Genomic DNA, 14,344 nt, shown 5'->3' with positions numbered 1-14,344 from the left:
TGGGCCTCTCCCCACACCGGGCACGCCCTCAGCTGAGACGGTGTCAACTCCCCCATTGAGGTGTGTGCTGGTGGCTTCAGTGTGACCTGGCCCTGCCGGGATATGAACCTGCAGTGAGTGAGGTGGAGGGTCGGGTGGAGAGGGGTCCCTTCTGGGGTGGCAGGGGGCCCGGTAGCACCCAGCCCGGCCTGGTGCCTGGGGCTCCCTAACACCTCCTACAGCTCCTGGGTTGGCTCCGGTCCTGGCCAATCCATACACCCTCCCAGCATCTTCTCATTAAGTCCCTTTTTGCTTTTATCAGCGAGAGGTGGCTTCTGTTGCTTGTTCAGTGAAACAGTACATAGGGAAACCAGACTATTTCTAACATCAGTAAAATACCAACCTCAGTTATCTCGCCGGGCAGACCGTGCAGCACAAAGGCCTGCACAGGGCTGTGCGAACGGCTTACGTGAAGGGTCCTCATCATCTGTCTTCAGAGATGCAGAAGCTGGTGGTTCAGGTAAAACCTCAGGGAGGGATTGAGGAATCCAAAGCTGGTGGATTTCAAAGGCTAACTGGTCAGACCAGACCCCTGAGCTGTGGTCAGAAGCCTAGCTCAACATCACGCAGACTCAGCACCCTAAGTGCCAGGTGGGGGCGGTGGTGTTCCCTTTGCAGGCTCTCATTGGGGATTCACTGTAGTCCCTTAAATGCAGCAGAGATTCCAGCCCCCTTAGCCCCCACCCTGCGTGTTCCATGACACAAATCCCGGGAGTGTTTAATTTTCATCTTTGTTTAGGAGGATGAAGGAGGGGCAAGAGGAGACATAAATTCATACTGACTGACACAAGGTCACAGCCAGTACCTCCTCCTTGGAGAGATATGTGCTCCCAAAATGGTGGCTGGGGGGCTGGGCGGAGACCCTCCACTGGTCCCAGAGGGACTCCCTCATCTGGCCACAACTGATGGGTTGGACAACAGATCCAGAGGGAGACAGAGCATCTTTCCTGGGAATTTGGAACTGACACACAGAAATCAAGTTCACTCATCTGGGGATTGGCGAGGGTGAGGGGCGGTGGTTGGAAGTCAAATGAAACCAGAGCATGAGAGAAAGTTAGAAGTGAAAGAGAGAGAGACAGAGAGACTGAGCTTGTGAGTGCAAATAGTCAGAAAGAAGGAAAACAATCAGGGGACAGAGGAATTCCAGCTCTTGACTGTCTAGTTTGTCCTAGCCCATCAACGACCCCGCGGGATGGTTAATAAAATTCCAGTTTTGCAGATAAGGATAAAGGCTGAAAGAGGTGGGGGCTGGGTTTGGGTGCACAGTTAATTCAAGTGCCGCTGGACCCCTCATTTCCCATTGCCTGAAGGCACTGTAATCCTCACTGGGAACCCTGCGGTCCCCTGACAGCCCAGCACCCTGATCAAATGGCCCCTGCGGGAGTGGGAACCCCTCTGAGGGTGAAGAGTTCCCTGAACCGAGATGCCATGCATCAGCAGGCTCCTGCACACCCCAGGTTAACATCTCCACAGCTGTGCAGTCTCCCGACCCACTTCCCTCCCTGCCAGGCACCCCTTCCTTACCACCGAGTGTACTGCAGGAATTCAGACACAGGGATGCCCAAAGCAACACAAGCCCACCGGCTATACAAACAGCAGACTCCCAGCCCCACCTGGGTTCCGAGGGGACAGTAGGCGTCCTCAGCTTCCATGTGTCTAAGACAATCTTCTTCAGCTGGTGGTTATAGAGAAAAATAAAAGGTCCAAAACATAGTTCAGTGAGGAATTCCTCCAAGGACCTGACTCCAGAGACTACAACCAGGGGTCCCTACCCCCCGGACTTGGGGTGAAGGTGGATTATTGATCAGCACAACCTCCGGTGGCCCAGCTCCTCAACTTGGCTGCCCAGAGTGGGCTGGGGGAATGGGTAAAGCCAGGGCACTCAGGAAGAGCACAGAGGACCTGATCTCCCCTCTCCGCACTTGTAAACCCTTCCTCAAATCTCAAGGCATCTGACAGAGAGCAGCCACCACAATAAGGAGATGCTCCCATCTCTTCACTCACTCCAGTCTGTTCACTTACGTGCTGAGCATCCACTGGGTCCCAGGACATGACACATAGGATGGCCGATGGGACAGGCTTGGTCCTTCACCCTGGACCCTGTTCAATCTGATGGAAGAATGATCACTCATAAAGAGTTTCTCAAAATTATACAGAGAGCAAAGACAAACTGCAGAGTGAACCAAATTTAAAAATATATATGAAGATCCCCCAGTCTCCCCGCCTAAGGTTAACAGCATAAAGCAAAAAGATCTTGCCTTTGATCACCAAGGAAGTTGTCACCCCCTCTCAGGTGGAAAGGACAGTTATTCTTTGAGCAGGACACAGAAGTGCTTCATCGGATTGGACCAGGGCATCTACAGTCATTCAGCAAATGTGTATAAGCTCCTACTACGTACGGGAATCTCCTAACTAGACCAATTCACAAGGTTCTCGGGCTTTATCAGTCAACAAAATAGACATGACTCCCCATCACTGGGGGCTCAGAGTTTTAGTAGAGGAAACAGGCAGCATGTTGGGGGTAGTAAGAGCTTGGAAAATTTAAAAAAAAAAAAGAGTGATATGAGCAAACTCCGGTGATGGCGGTGGGGTGGGAGGCAGGCAGGAGGGAATAAGGCAATCCTGGCAGATCTCACGGAGTAATGAACTTGAAGCAGAATAGATCCGGAGGAAGAAGGAAGAACCGGAGCCAGAGGCCCCCTGAGTGAGGGGGAGAGTGTGGGCAGAGAGGCAGAGCACGCCGGGTCCTGAGGCCTTTGTGACGACTTTGGCTCCTAATGAAATGATGACCCGTTTAGTGAGTTTTGAGGGGAGGGGTGATATAGTCCAACTTAAGCTTTTGTGTTTGTGTTTTTTTGTGGGAGGTAATTTATTTATTTTAATGAAGGTGCTGGGGATTGAACCCAGGATCTCTTTTTTTTTTAACATTTTTTATTGATTTATAATCATTTTTGAACCCAGGATCTCTTGCATGCTAAGCATGCGCCCTACCACTGAACTAAACCCACCCCATCAATGTATGCTTTTGCAGGCTCCCTCTGACTCTGTGTGGATGAGAGATTGTAGGAAAGCAAAGATGGAAACAGGAGGCTATTGGTGTCCAGGAAGGGCTGAAGGTGGCTCTTAGGAGGGCGGGGAGCAGGGAGCAGGTGGTTAAGAAGACAGAATACCCAGAATTTTCTAACAAGCTGGATTTGCTGTCTGTGTGTGTAAGAGAAAGACAGAAAGAACATTGTTCCAACATCTGGACCTGGACAATGGGAGGGATGTCCTCTCCATCCACAAGGGATGGGACAAGGTGGGGCTGAGCAGGTGGAAAGGGGCTGGTATCAGCTCAGTTCTTCAATGTCATGGTTAAGGTGTGTATTACATATTGCCACAGAAATGCCTAATAGGTAGAGGAGTCTGTTTTCTTTTTCTTTTTAACATTTAAAAAATATAATTTAAATGTATTAATTGTATTATGTGAATGATTTGGGAAGTTTGTTTCATGCCAAGGTATATGTTATATATAGCCAAATGGAAAATATATCAGAAAGGGGAGAAATGAGGGCTTTCACATAAACTGACTGTCCATAACGTAGGTAAAATTTCAATAAAACCAGTGTTCAGTGCAAAAACCTCATCTTGGTGTTACATAAAAATAAATGAAAAAGGACTATGTTAATATATCATTATTTCATGTTACATAATAGCCCCAAACAAACACACTGATTAACTATGAGGCTTGTAGAAATGGTATTCGCTTTTTTCACATAAATACAGAAATGCAGAAAGGTTCTAAGGTAGAATAAGCATCTTAGTGGAAATAATACAGATTTGAGCATTTTACATGATATATATATTTACTGATACAAAATTTGGAAAAGTAATTACATAGTAGAACATATGTATGAATGTGAAAGCAAGATTAATGAAAGAAAAAGAATGTGAGTCTCAGGGATAAAGGTCCAGATGGAAAGGGCAAATCAGGGAGTTTTGGAGAAATCGAGAAATTGATGGCATGCCAATTTCCAAGGCTGGGTTGCTTCCACCAAAGGAATAGCAGAGAGAGAGATGAGAGGCCCAGGAGCCAACCCTGGGGCACACCCACAGTGTATGTTTGGGAAAAAGAGGAGACATTGGCAAAGGACCAGCCAGTAGACCAAAAGCAGAAAACAGACAGAGCGATGGGCTGGAGTTTAAGTTAAGCAGGAACACGGGGGAGGAGGGATGGAAGAGCTGGGTCAAATGCTGCCGAGGGTCTACGCATGATGAGGACTGAAAATTGACCGCTATATTTAGCAACGTGTGGTCACTGATGGCCTTGACAGGGCAGTTTCCATAGAGCGAGGGATCAGGGGAAGAGCCAGAGTGGGTGTAAAAGGGGATGGCTCAAGAGAAGATGCAGACAGTGAGTTTAAACAACTCCTTAAAGATTTGCTGCAAAGACACAGGGTGGCAATTGGTGGGGGTGAATTAGGGTCAAGGAGTGCTGTTTGTTTCTTTTAAGAAGATGGACGTTTATATACTGATGGGAGCCAACTAGCAGAACAAAATAGATGAGGTAGTGAAAGAGAGGATGGTTTTGGGAGTGACAACCCAGAGAAGATGGGAGGGATGGGGCCCTGGGGACTTTTCGAGGAATTGGCTTTCGATGTCACCTGTAATAAGAGGTGGGGCACCGAGAGTGAGGTCACAGACAACACTAGGTGAGCGGATGTGCTGGGAGTTGCTTGTGAAACTTCTCTTCTGTTGGCTTGTTTGCTTGTTCAAAGTAGAAAAGTAACCTTACCAGCTGAGGGATGAGGAGGAAGAAAGAGTTACTGGAGCCATGAGAAGAAGATAAGAAAGAGCCTTCCAGGGAGAATGGGACAGTGAAAAGAGCAGGGGGAGATGGGGGAGTGCGCTCCCAGAAAGTTACATTTTCTCTTTGACGTCCCCAAATGTGTGATGTGTGATTACCCTTCCTGCTGTCTACGAAATAAAAATTAAGTATGGTTCAGAGGAAATGCCATTTCATTCTAAGAGGCTACCTGTTTCTCAGGAATGGCCATCTTAAACTGCAAATATTACAAAAAATGTTGAAAAGATGAACCTGTGTACCTAAAATCCCCTATTTTCTATTAATCTGTTTACTATTTAATTCCCCTATCAATAACTCATAACCAATAATGCCATGATGGAGGTACACTGATGCTTAAAAGGAAATGAGATCTGTATCCTTTTCCTAAATTCCATGGCTTCCTTAATATACAGTTCCCCTTGGAATTTAGGAATGTCTGGTATAAGAAGTGAGAAACAGTTTGAGAAAATCCCGGCTCAGAATTACACAGCACAACCGCATCTCAGAAGTATATACAGCCGTAAAGAATTTTAGAAGCAAAACTCCGTAACTACTCTTAAAGACTTTTGCAAACCTGGGCCTGCCCAGATGTTTCCAAACTGGAAAGGGACTCCAATCACTTGCCTGGTACCGGACCAGAGGCTGGCCAGCCTTTTCTGTAAAAGCGAGAGAGTAAATATTTTCAGTTTTGCAGATCATTTTGTTGTAACCATGCAGGTCTGCAATAAGAAAGCTAAGAGCACTGGGAGACAGGAAACAAATGGGCATGCCCACACCCTCCCTTCCACTCAGGGCAGCTTCTCTGTGGTGGGCAGTTTTGCCACAATAACTTGTTTCTTTGTTTCCATTGGTTTCTTTTTTTCCACCTTACTGCTCAAGCTCAGAAATTCAGGTGGTCCTGGTCCTTCAGCATCCATGCAGAGAGAAGGCTGAGTGGGGTTGGGAACCCCACCTGATGGAGAAGAGAGATTGCTGGGAGGGACACTACGGTGGCCACCATGACACGAGACAATCACACCTTCTGGGGTGAAAGGGAATGAAGACAAGGGAGGGACAGAGCAGTGGGACCCCTAGGTCGCCTGCCAGGCTTTCTCTCCCTCCACAGCCACCCTGGGTGCCTGGGGGGTGTTGGGATTCAGCTACGGTGATTAGGCTGAAGGGACTCAATATAAAGGACCATCCAGCTCCTCACTAGGTTCCAAACGCAGCCCCTCAAAGTCCACCCTCTGAGTTTCTGGAACTCAGCTGGAAGAATAAATGAGCAGGCCAGATCCAGAGCCCAAGCCAAACACGACGGTGGTCACGTGGGGTTGTAACCCCATGCTCAGTGGTAGGGGACGCCTTGCAAATCTGCAGAAATCCCTGTTCCACCTCATTCCTGGGGGAAACCCCAGATCTCCTTCTGCTCTGTCTGTTCTTCTCTTGATGCTATTGTCCTGGATGGATGCAGAGTCTTTGAACCTGGCCCTCCAAACGTACATAAGCAGCCTGTTCGATAAAACAAATTATGCACTTTTTCACATTTGCCAGTTTTTTGATTCCAGAAATTTTGCGGGACTCATTCTCACAGTCTCCTGTGCCCCCACCACTTGGTGGCCCTCTGCTCATGGAAACACCATTTCCCACAACTGCACCCTGCCTCCCAGCTGGTCAGAGGGGAAAGTCCCACAAAGACACAGGTGATTGTGAGGATCCTGTCCCCCAGCAGAAAGCCTACTCCTGGAGCCACGGACAGGGATCTGGCCTCCTGAGCCGCTCAGCTCTAATTCAAAGCCTAAACTGGGGGCCCCGAACATTGCTGACTGACTTTCTGAGTCACCTGGACTGGAGGGGCCTGATTTATCTTTCCAGGAATGGATGTAGTGCAGCCTCCATTTTCAGGGCTGATATTGACGATGGATCTAGTTCCCCCCACTGCACCGCAGGAAGGAGAGGCCCTTCCATCCCACAGCTTGGAAACCCAGCCCAGGTAAGTTCTGAAGCAGTGTATTGCTGCCAGGTCCAGTATCCCTGCAGAGTGGCCTCTGTCCCTGAATGAGCCCCTTACCTGGGCCTTTTCTGCCCCGACACAACCACACCCCAGTCTGTGCCAGAGATCTGGGGCTCTGTGTGTCCAGGGCACACAGTTGGGACCTGAGCCAGGTGTCCCCTGGGCCTCAAGGGGGAGAGGTCTGCCTCTGCATCAGGGGAAGGTGATCCCTCATGGCTGGCAGGACGCTCTCATTATGGACCTCCAGGCGCCCAGGGAGCAGTTTCCCTGCAGGTGTTAGAAGCCATCATCAGGAGGGCAGGCCCCTCTTTGTGCAGACCATCCCGCAGTGCTGGGCCCACGTGCTGACCACAGAAACCTACATGTCCCCAGGTTACCCCAGGCAACCTCACAAATTCGTCACTTGGTGACCTGGGTACCACGGGATCATTGGCCATCCCATGAGGGTGGTCCTTGCAGGCATGGACTCCAGGTGCTCCCGTTAAGAAATCCCCCTGGGTTTCTGTGGTCACAGAGGCCACACCAGAAGATTCTAGTCCTGCAGTGACCACCACAGCAGTCACCTCCCCTGTGCATGTCCAGGAACAAATGACAGCAATTTATTGCCAGGAATCCTGATGAACAAGGGGGTGGGATTCCATACTAGTTTTAGGATCCTGGTAACTCACTCTGCACCCCAAAAAGCATCCATGAGAAATGTGTTTATTGGGATATCTGTGCCCCTAGAAGAGCTGTTCCTCAGGGCTCCTGGGTCCCTCCAGCCCCTCTCAAGATTCTCAGAGCTTGGGTCTAAATTTCTATCTCCCTCCTTTGGTGTACAGCCACCTGTGTCTCGTGATCACAGGTCACTTTATTGCATGACTTGGCATGTTCTTAGTTCTCGTCCTCCACCCCTGCACTAGACTCCCACGATGTTCCCACTGACCCTTGGCTCCCTGGGTGGGTCAGGGGGCCCTAAGTCTGCACCCTTCACTCTCCTCCTCTACCCCCAACTCTGAGGCCACCCCTAGGTGGACTGGAAGGTGTTTGTAAATGAGTCTTACACAAGGACATGACTGGACAAAGCAGGGCTCCACCCCCGGAAAGCACACCTGCTCCCTTCTCTGATGAGGACCCCACAGCCCCACATTGCCTCCAGGGGTCTACTCAGCACACAGTCCCCCAGTTCTGGGCAAGGCGTCTCCCTGGAATCCTTGCTTCCAGGCAGAGTCTCTCTGTCCTTCTGAGTTTAGAGTTGTTCCCATGTTCCTGAGCACCAAGGTGCCCAGCACAGACCCTTCACTGACCTGGAGAGACAAGGAAGATATGTGGCCACAGGTATCACAGGACACACCTGCTGGGACCCCAGGCCAAAGGGCCATCCTTCTGCCTTCTCAGGTGTGGATCCCGTGGTACCTTTTTGCAGGGGGCCCAAATGGGGAGTGGGGCCCAAAGCAGTTCATGGGGCTCTCTGGGCAGGGAAGACTTGGGCCAGGCAGCCTTGCCTGGTTTCCCTCCTGGGGCACTCTGAAAACTCCTGCTCCTCTGGCTGTGGCTGGAGGCCCCCCAAACTTCAGGGCGGGGCCCTTTCTCTCAGCCTCCACTGCCTCCAAAGCCACGCTGGAGCTGGCATGGGGAAAGAGCTTTCTTGCCCTCTTGTGGCCAAGCTACCAGAGGTGGATGCTGCGGGGAACTGGAAAGAGTTAGCAGTTGCTCAGATGTGAGTGGTTAGGCAATTTGACACCCTGTCAACTAGCCTTAAACATTGGAAAGAGGGCTTTCCCGGGAAAGCTGGAAGTTACTTTCAGTAATTTGTTTAAAGATTTCTTTTTTTTTTCCCTTAAAGACTCATAAAACCTCTCCCAGGTCATTCCTGGTATGGACCATTATCCAGGGATCAATCGGGAAATGCAGGAGGAGAGGGGTGGGGGTTGGGGAGAGGGTAGGTGAGATCAGAGCCCACAGAGAGGAGATGCCCCTCCCAGGAGCCACAAACTGGGCAGTGGCTGCTGGCATCCAGCTCTCCTGTTCTCAGGCCCATTTCATCTGTGGGGTGTTTCCAAAAGAAACAATGGTGGAAGGGCCATGGAGGACCCCTAGACCTCCCAGAATAGACAGGGGGAGCAGAGTCACCATGCTGGCCCAGGGCTTGGAGACAGACCTGCAGTGGAGACCACAGGTCTTCTGAGAAGCCAGTTTCGAAATAAAGGCAGTATGCGCTGGAATACCCATTTCGAGCAATTGCTTCACCATAGACATGTAATTTACATAGTTCTTCTCACCACGAAACTGTGTTCCCAACACGCTACATGAATGACGGCTTCAACACACATTCATTTCTGAGATGTGAACAAGTGTAGAGCCGCTCATTCGTCCAGCATAATGGGCATGGTTACACCTAGGAAAGCTTACCAAGATTTCTCAGCAACAGCCAATTTCGAAATAAAGGCAGTGTGCGCAGGAAAAGCCGGTTGGAGTGAGGGCTTCCCCATACACATGTAAGTTATATAGTTCCCCTCACCATGAAACGCTGTTCCCAACATGCTACATGCATGAAGGTTTTGACACACATTCAGTTCTAAGAAGTTAGCATGTGGAGAGCCGCTCTTTCATTCAGCATAAAAGGCCTGGTTACACCCAGGAAGATTTACTCAGATGTCTCAGCTGGTTCCTTCACCCAGATTCAAAATAAAGGCCGTTTTTGCTGGGAAAGCCTGTTGGAGCGTGTTCAGAGCTGTTTCGGGCTCTGTCCCAGCTGGAGGGTGCAAACCCCAACCTCCAGAATGAGGGACAAGGACCCCACCGGCCAGGTGGTGTTGCCTTTGCTGGGGAACAGTGATCTTTGGGTTAGATATTTTGCAGCTCTCTCTAAAACCTGTTTTGACTTAAGTTTGCATCCTAGTCACCAGTTTCAGGGCAACAGAAAAAGCATATCCTACATCCCTTTGCACTGAAATCTTCCCAAAAGAGCAAATATTTGCCCATGAAAATACCAGCTGCTCTTCTAAGGCCCCCTAAATACCCAGCAGTGTGGCCGGTGCACTCTTGATCAGGAACAGGATGAGAGGGACCAGCGGTCTTCCAGCAGGCTTGGCCTGGTGTGGCAGCTGCGCTGTGGGTCCGTGGTGGGAGGGCCATTCAGGGAATCCTGTTTGAGGGGCCTCTGTGCACGTCTGCATTATGCTCTGAGGTTTCATACAAAGCTCCAGGCATCCTAACTGGTCAGATACAGCCCCCACCCTCGGGCTGGAACCACCAGGACCTCAGTACCTGTAACAGGGACGGTGCCCGGTGTGGGGAGAGGTCATGGGACACTCTGGGGGCAGGGGTAGTGGTGCTGGGGAAGGCAGGGGGTGCAGTGAATGGTGGAGGGAGCAGGGTCCCTTGCTTGGGGGTGAGAGTTCTTGGGGAGACCACAGAGCATGGCACACACAATCCCCACCCCATACCCCAAATTCCTAGCCCCGCCAACACAGGGGCTTCTCTGAACACTCTCACCGTGGCTAGCCTGTAAGACCGCACCTAACCCGGCATCTGGCACCCCTGCCCTATCTCCCCTCTTAGGACAGATCACGTCTCCTTGGAAACTGCCCAGCAGCGTGAATTCAAGGCCGGCAGCGGGCCTGGAGGATCTGCACTTCAGGTGCCCTACCTGGCCAGCCGTTTGTGCCTTGGCTCAGTCCTCTATCTTGCCCAACGGCAGCCTGGGTCCACGTCCGGTGCAAGGGGAGGCCGCGGAGCCCAGGCTGAGCCACACACATGGACAGGTGAGGGTGCCCCCGCCCCGCTGCCCCACCGCCCCGCAGCCCCGCCCACTGGTGGCAGCACCGCCCCAGCATCCGGCCGGCGCCAGCTGCAGGTGAGGAAGTCTGCTCGGCACCGCCCGCCCCGGCCCCGCCCAGCTGCCCCATAAGCCTCCCCCCAGCCCCCGTCCTGGCCGAGCCCTGGCTCCCATTGGCTCCGCAATTTCTGCCCTCTCACGTCTAGCCTCGGGAGGACACAGACGCAAGCGCTAGAGGAGGGCCCCCCGGCGTTGCCATGGCTACATGCGCCGCGCTCTGCGCGGGCCGGTGTGAGCTTCTGGGGCGGGCAGCGGGCTCCGGAAGTGTGCAGCTACCCGGGACCATGGCGGTGCTTGCTGCTGGGGCTGGCGGCTTGCTCGCCTGGGCGACTAGTTCTTGCCTGGTCAGTCGGCGGCCGACATCCTGTCTGGGGCGGCGTCCCACAGACGGTAAACGTACGGCCGCGCCGTTGGCGGGGCCAGTGGACATGGACCGGGGTGGGATCCGGGTTGGTGTGGCTGCCGGGGAGGCGCTGTGGTGCCAGGGAGCGGGTTGGGGCGGGGAGGACAGGGCTGGGGCACAGCCTCGGGCTTTCCTCCCCCTCGGGCACTGGGGCTGGGACCGCGAGTCCGGGTAGCCCTGCATGGCCGCGGCCTCCCAGAACCCCCGGGAAGGGCAGGCGGAGGACCTGACTTTTATGAAGCGGGGCCTTATCCGGGTTTTGAAGAGCCCCAGAATCAGATGTTTGAATGGGGTGGTTTATCAGCCTTGTTTATCTGCAGGGAAATTTCAGTTCCATCCAGATGTTGGCTCCTTCGGTAAAACTCAGGAATAAGACAAGGGTCATTGTCGATTAGCAGTTATCTAGGGCTTGACTCAAAATAGACTGTGCGGGGTGTAGGGATGGTAGATGGGCCTTCCCTCTCAAAGTTGGCAGTCTTCTGGGATTAGAGGCCCCAGTTGAGGATTACATCTTCATCTGCGGTAATGGAGGTTGTGGGAACATTAACACAGAGAAGGGAGGAGTGTGGCTGCGATAACTCATTAAAGAAGCCAGGACCCTTGCCTGGCTCTTGTGTAGGAGAGTCTCGCCTAGGGTAGGGCAGCAGTTATCAAAGTGTGCCTGAGGCCCCTGAGATGCAAGACTATTTTCATAGAAACGCCGGTGTGTCACCTGCCTTTTGCACACTCTTGCACTCCCGAGTTTCCTGTGGGGATTTCCAGGGAAAACCTGGTCTGTGATATCACAAAACAGGGAATTTAGAGGCAGATAGAATTCAGAACTCACCAGTCCAAAAGAGTTTTGCAGAAATTAAAATCACTGCTCTTCTTCTCATTAATGATTTTTGTTTAGAAAAATATACTTATTTTTTGCTTAAGAGTATTAATGGTAACATGTAGTAGGTTGTTATTATTTTTAAGTGAAATCATAAGCATTTTTTAAAGTTCTTATTTAAGTTCTAACACAGGAACTATTGATAGATTTAACCCACATAAACAGCAGCCTTTTGGAGTCCTCAGTAATTAAGAGTGTACAGGGGTCTGTAGGCCAAGAAGCTTGAGAGCCCCTGGAGAACGTGTGCTCAGGTACTAGTCAGGTACTTAGCGTTGTTAGACAGATGCCAAGATGTCTTCTGCATGTGCTCCCGGACTCGAAGTAATTGGCCACATGGAGACGGGTGGGCAATGCCTCCACTATACAAACCAGAAGCTGCTGAATGTGTCTGGATTGTAGGCCATGGGCTGTGCAGGGATTCCCGTTGTATCTGTTCTATCTAAGCCGGGATTCCTGTGCAGAGGCTTGGCCCTGAAGACCCGCTCTCCTTTGCTCCCTGCCAGGTACCTTCTGTGTGACGTCAACCCTCCAGAGGGCTTCAGCCTCCATAGGAGCGTCTGTATCCACATCGCCTTCCTCCTGAAGACCCTGCTGAAAATGGAGGAATCGGTGCTGGTGATACCCCCTTGGGGCCGCCTCTACCATTGGCAGAGCCTGGACATCCACCAGGTCCGGATTCCCTGGTCTGACTTTTTTGATCTCTCAAGTCTCAACAGAATCATCCCTGACACTGAGTACCAACCGTTCATTGCAGGGGAGATGGTGATCGTTTAACTGGGGCCAGACGGTTGTTGTTCTGGTTCTGATGTGAACATCAGGCCATCTTGCTTCGGGCTTGTCGGTCTGCTAAGGGGTCCTGCTCATGTTTCCCTCACTGCAGGTGAATTTGGTCTTTCCATAGTTTTTCTCAGGAAATAGATCTGAAGTGTATGAGATATGTGTTCCCTCCGCTCTGAAAATCCTGGCCTCCTGGTGAGATGGAGCGGTGACAAGAAGGCCACTGCCACACAGGCCTTGTCTAAGGAGGACTCGCTCCCTGGGCAGTAAGGGCCATTCTTACCTGAAGGAAAACACGATGTGTGTGTAGCATGGGCCACGTGCTGGAGAAGGTATGTAACCTCTCATTCAGTATAATTTGGTCCTGCTCAAGCTTCCCATTTTACTTTCCGTAAGAGGTAAGAGTTGAAGATTTTCTTTGAATAAAGGTATTTAGAACTTATCTTTTTCTTTAATTGAAATGTGGTTGATTTACAATGTTTTGTTAGTTTCAGATATACAGCTGTTTTGTTAGTTTCAGGTATACAGCATAGTGATTCAGTTGTACATATACATAGTCTATTCTTTTTCAGGTTCTTTTCCATTAAAGGTTGCAAGATACTGAATATTTTCCCCTGTGTTCTGCAGTGAATCTTTGTTGTTTGTCTATTTTACATATAGTAGTTTGTAATTGTTAATCCCAAACTCCTGTTAGTTTTCTAAGTCTGTGAGTGTGTTTTTGTTTTGTAAATAAGTTCATTTGTATCATTTTTAAAAATTCCACATACAAGTGATATCATATGATACTTGTCTTTCTCTGAGTTATTTCACTTTAGTGTGATAATCTCCAGGTCCATCCATGTTGATGTAAATGGCATTATTTCCTTCTTTGTTATGACTGAGTAATATTCTTCTATATCTAAATTCTACATCTTTATCCAATCATCTGTCTGTGGGTGTTTAGTTTGTTTCTATGTCTTGGCCATTGTAAGCAATGCTGCTGTGAACATTGGGGTGCAGGTATATTTTGGAATTAAGGCTCCCTCTGGATATATGCCCAGGAATGGGATTGCTGGATCAAATGATAAGTCTTTTTTTAGTCTTTTGAGGACTCACCATACTGTTTTCCACAGTGGCTGCACCAAACTACATTCCCACCAACAATGTAGGAGGGTTCCCTTTTCTCCACAGCCTCTCCAGCATTTGTGGTTTGTGGATGTTTGAATGGTGGCCATTCTGAATAGTGTGAGATGATAACTTATTGTAGTTTTGATTTGCATTTCTCTGATAATTAGCAATATTGAACCTTTTTTTCATATTCCTATTGGCCATTTGTATATCTTCATTGGAGAATTGCTTGTTTAGTTGTTCTGCCCATTTTTGGACTGGGTTGTTTATTTTTTTTTCTTATTAAGTTGTATGAACTATTTATATAGTCTAGAATTTAAGCCATGTTCAGGCTCATCTTTTGCAAAAATTTTCTCCCATTCCATAGGTTGTCTTTTTGTTTTGCTTATGATTTCTGTTGCTGTGAAAAAGCTGATAAGTGTAATTAGGTCCCATTTGTTTATTTTGTATTTTATTTCTGTTGCTTGGGTGTATTGCCCTAGGAAAACATTGGTGAGATATATATCAAA

At 49.9% G+C, this 14,344-nt stretch overlaps 2 long non-coding RNA genes across 2 annotated transcripts; one reads left to right on the top strand and one right to left on the bottom strand.

Annotated features, from left to right (window-relative positions):
- Positions 1-563: 563 nt before the first annotated feature.
- On the bottom strand, positions 564-10,621 carry LOC141578557 (uncharacterized). The gene is made up of 4 exons (XR_012508938.1): positions 10,486-10,621; positions 5,439-5,520; positions 2,062-2,148; positions 564-1,714 (listed from the first exon to the last, which is right to left on the bottom strand). It is a non-coding gene; the product is annotated as an uncharacterized LOC141578557 (long non-coding RNA).
- A 149-nt stretch (positions 10,622-10,770) lies between these two features.
- Positions 10,771-13,511, top strand: LOC141578554 (uncharacterized). The gene is made up of 2 exons (XR_012508930.1): positions 10,771-11,064; positions 12,455-13,511. It is a non-coding gene; the product is annotated as an uncharacterized LOC141578554 (long non-coding RNA).
- Positions 13,512-14,344: the final 833 nt, after the last annotated feature.

This window comes from Camelus bactrianus, chromosome 1 (assembly GCF_048773025.1).
Source record: "Camelus bactrianus isolate YW-2024 breed Bactrian camel chromosome 1, ASM4877302v1, whole genome shotgun sequence".
Lineage (NCBI taxonomy): Eukaryota > Metazoa > Chordata > Mammalia > Artiodactyla > Camelidae > Camelus > Camelus bactrianus.
Note: the sequence above shows the minus strand (reverse complement) of the source record. Positions and strands in the feature narration are given on the sequence as shown.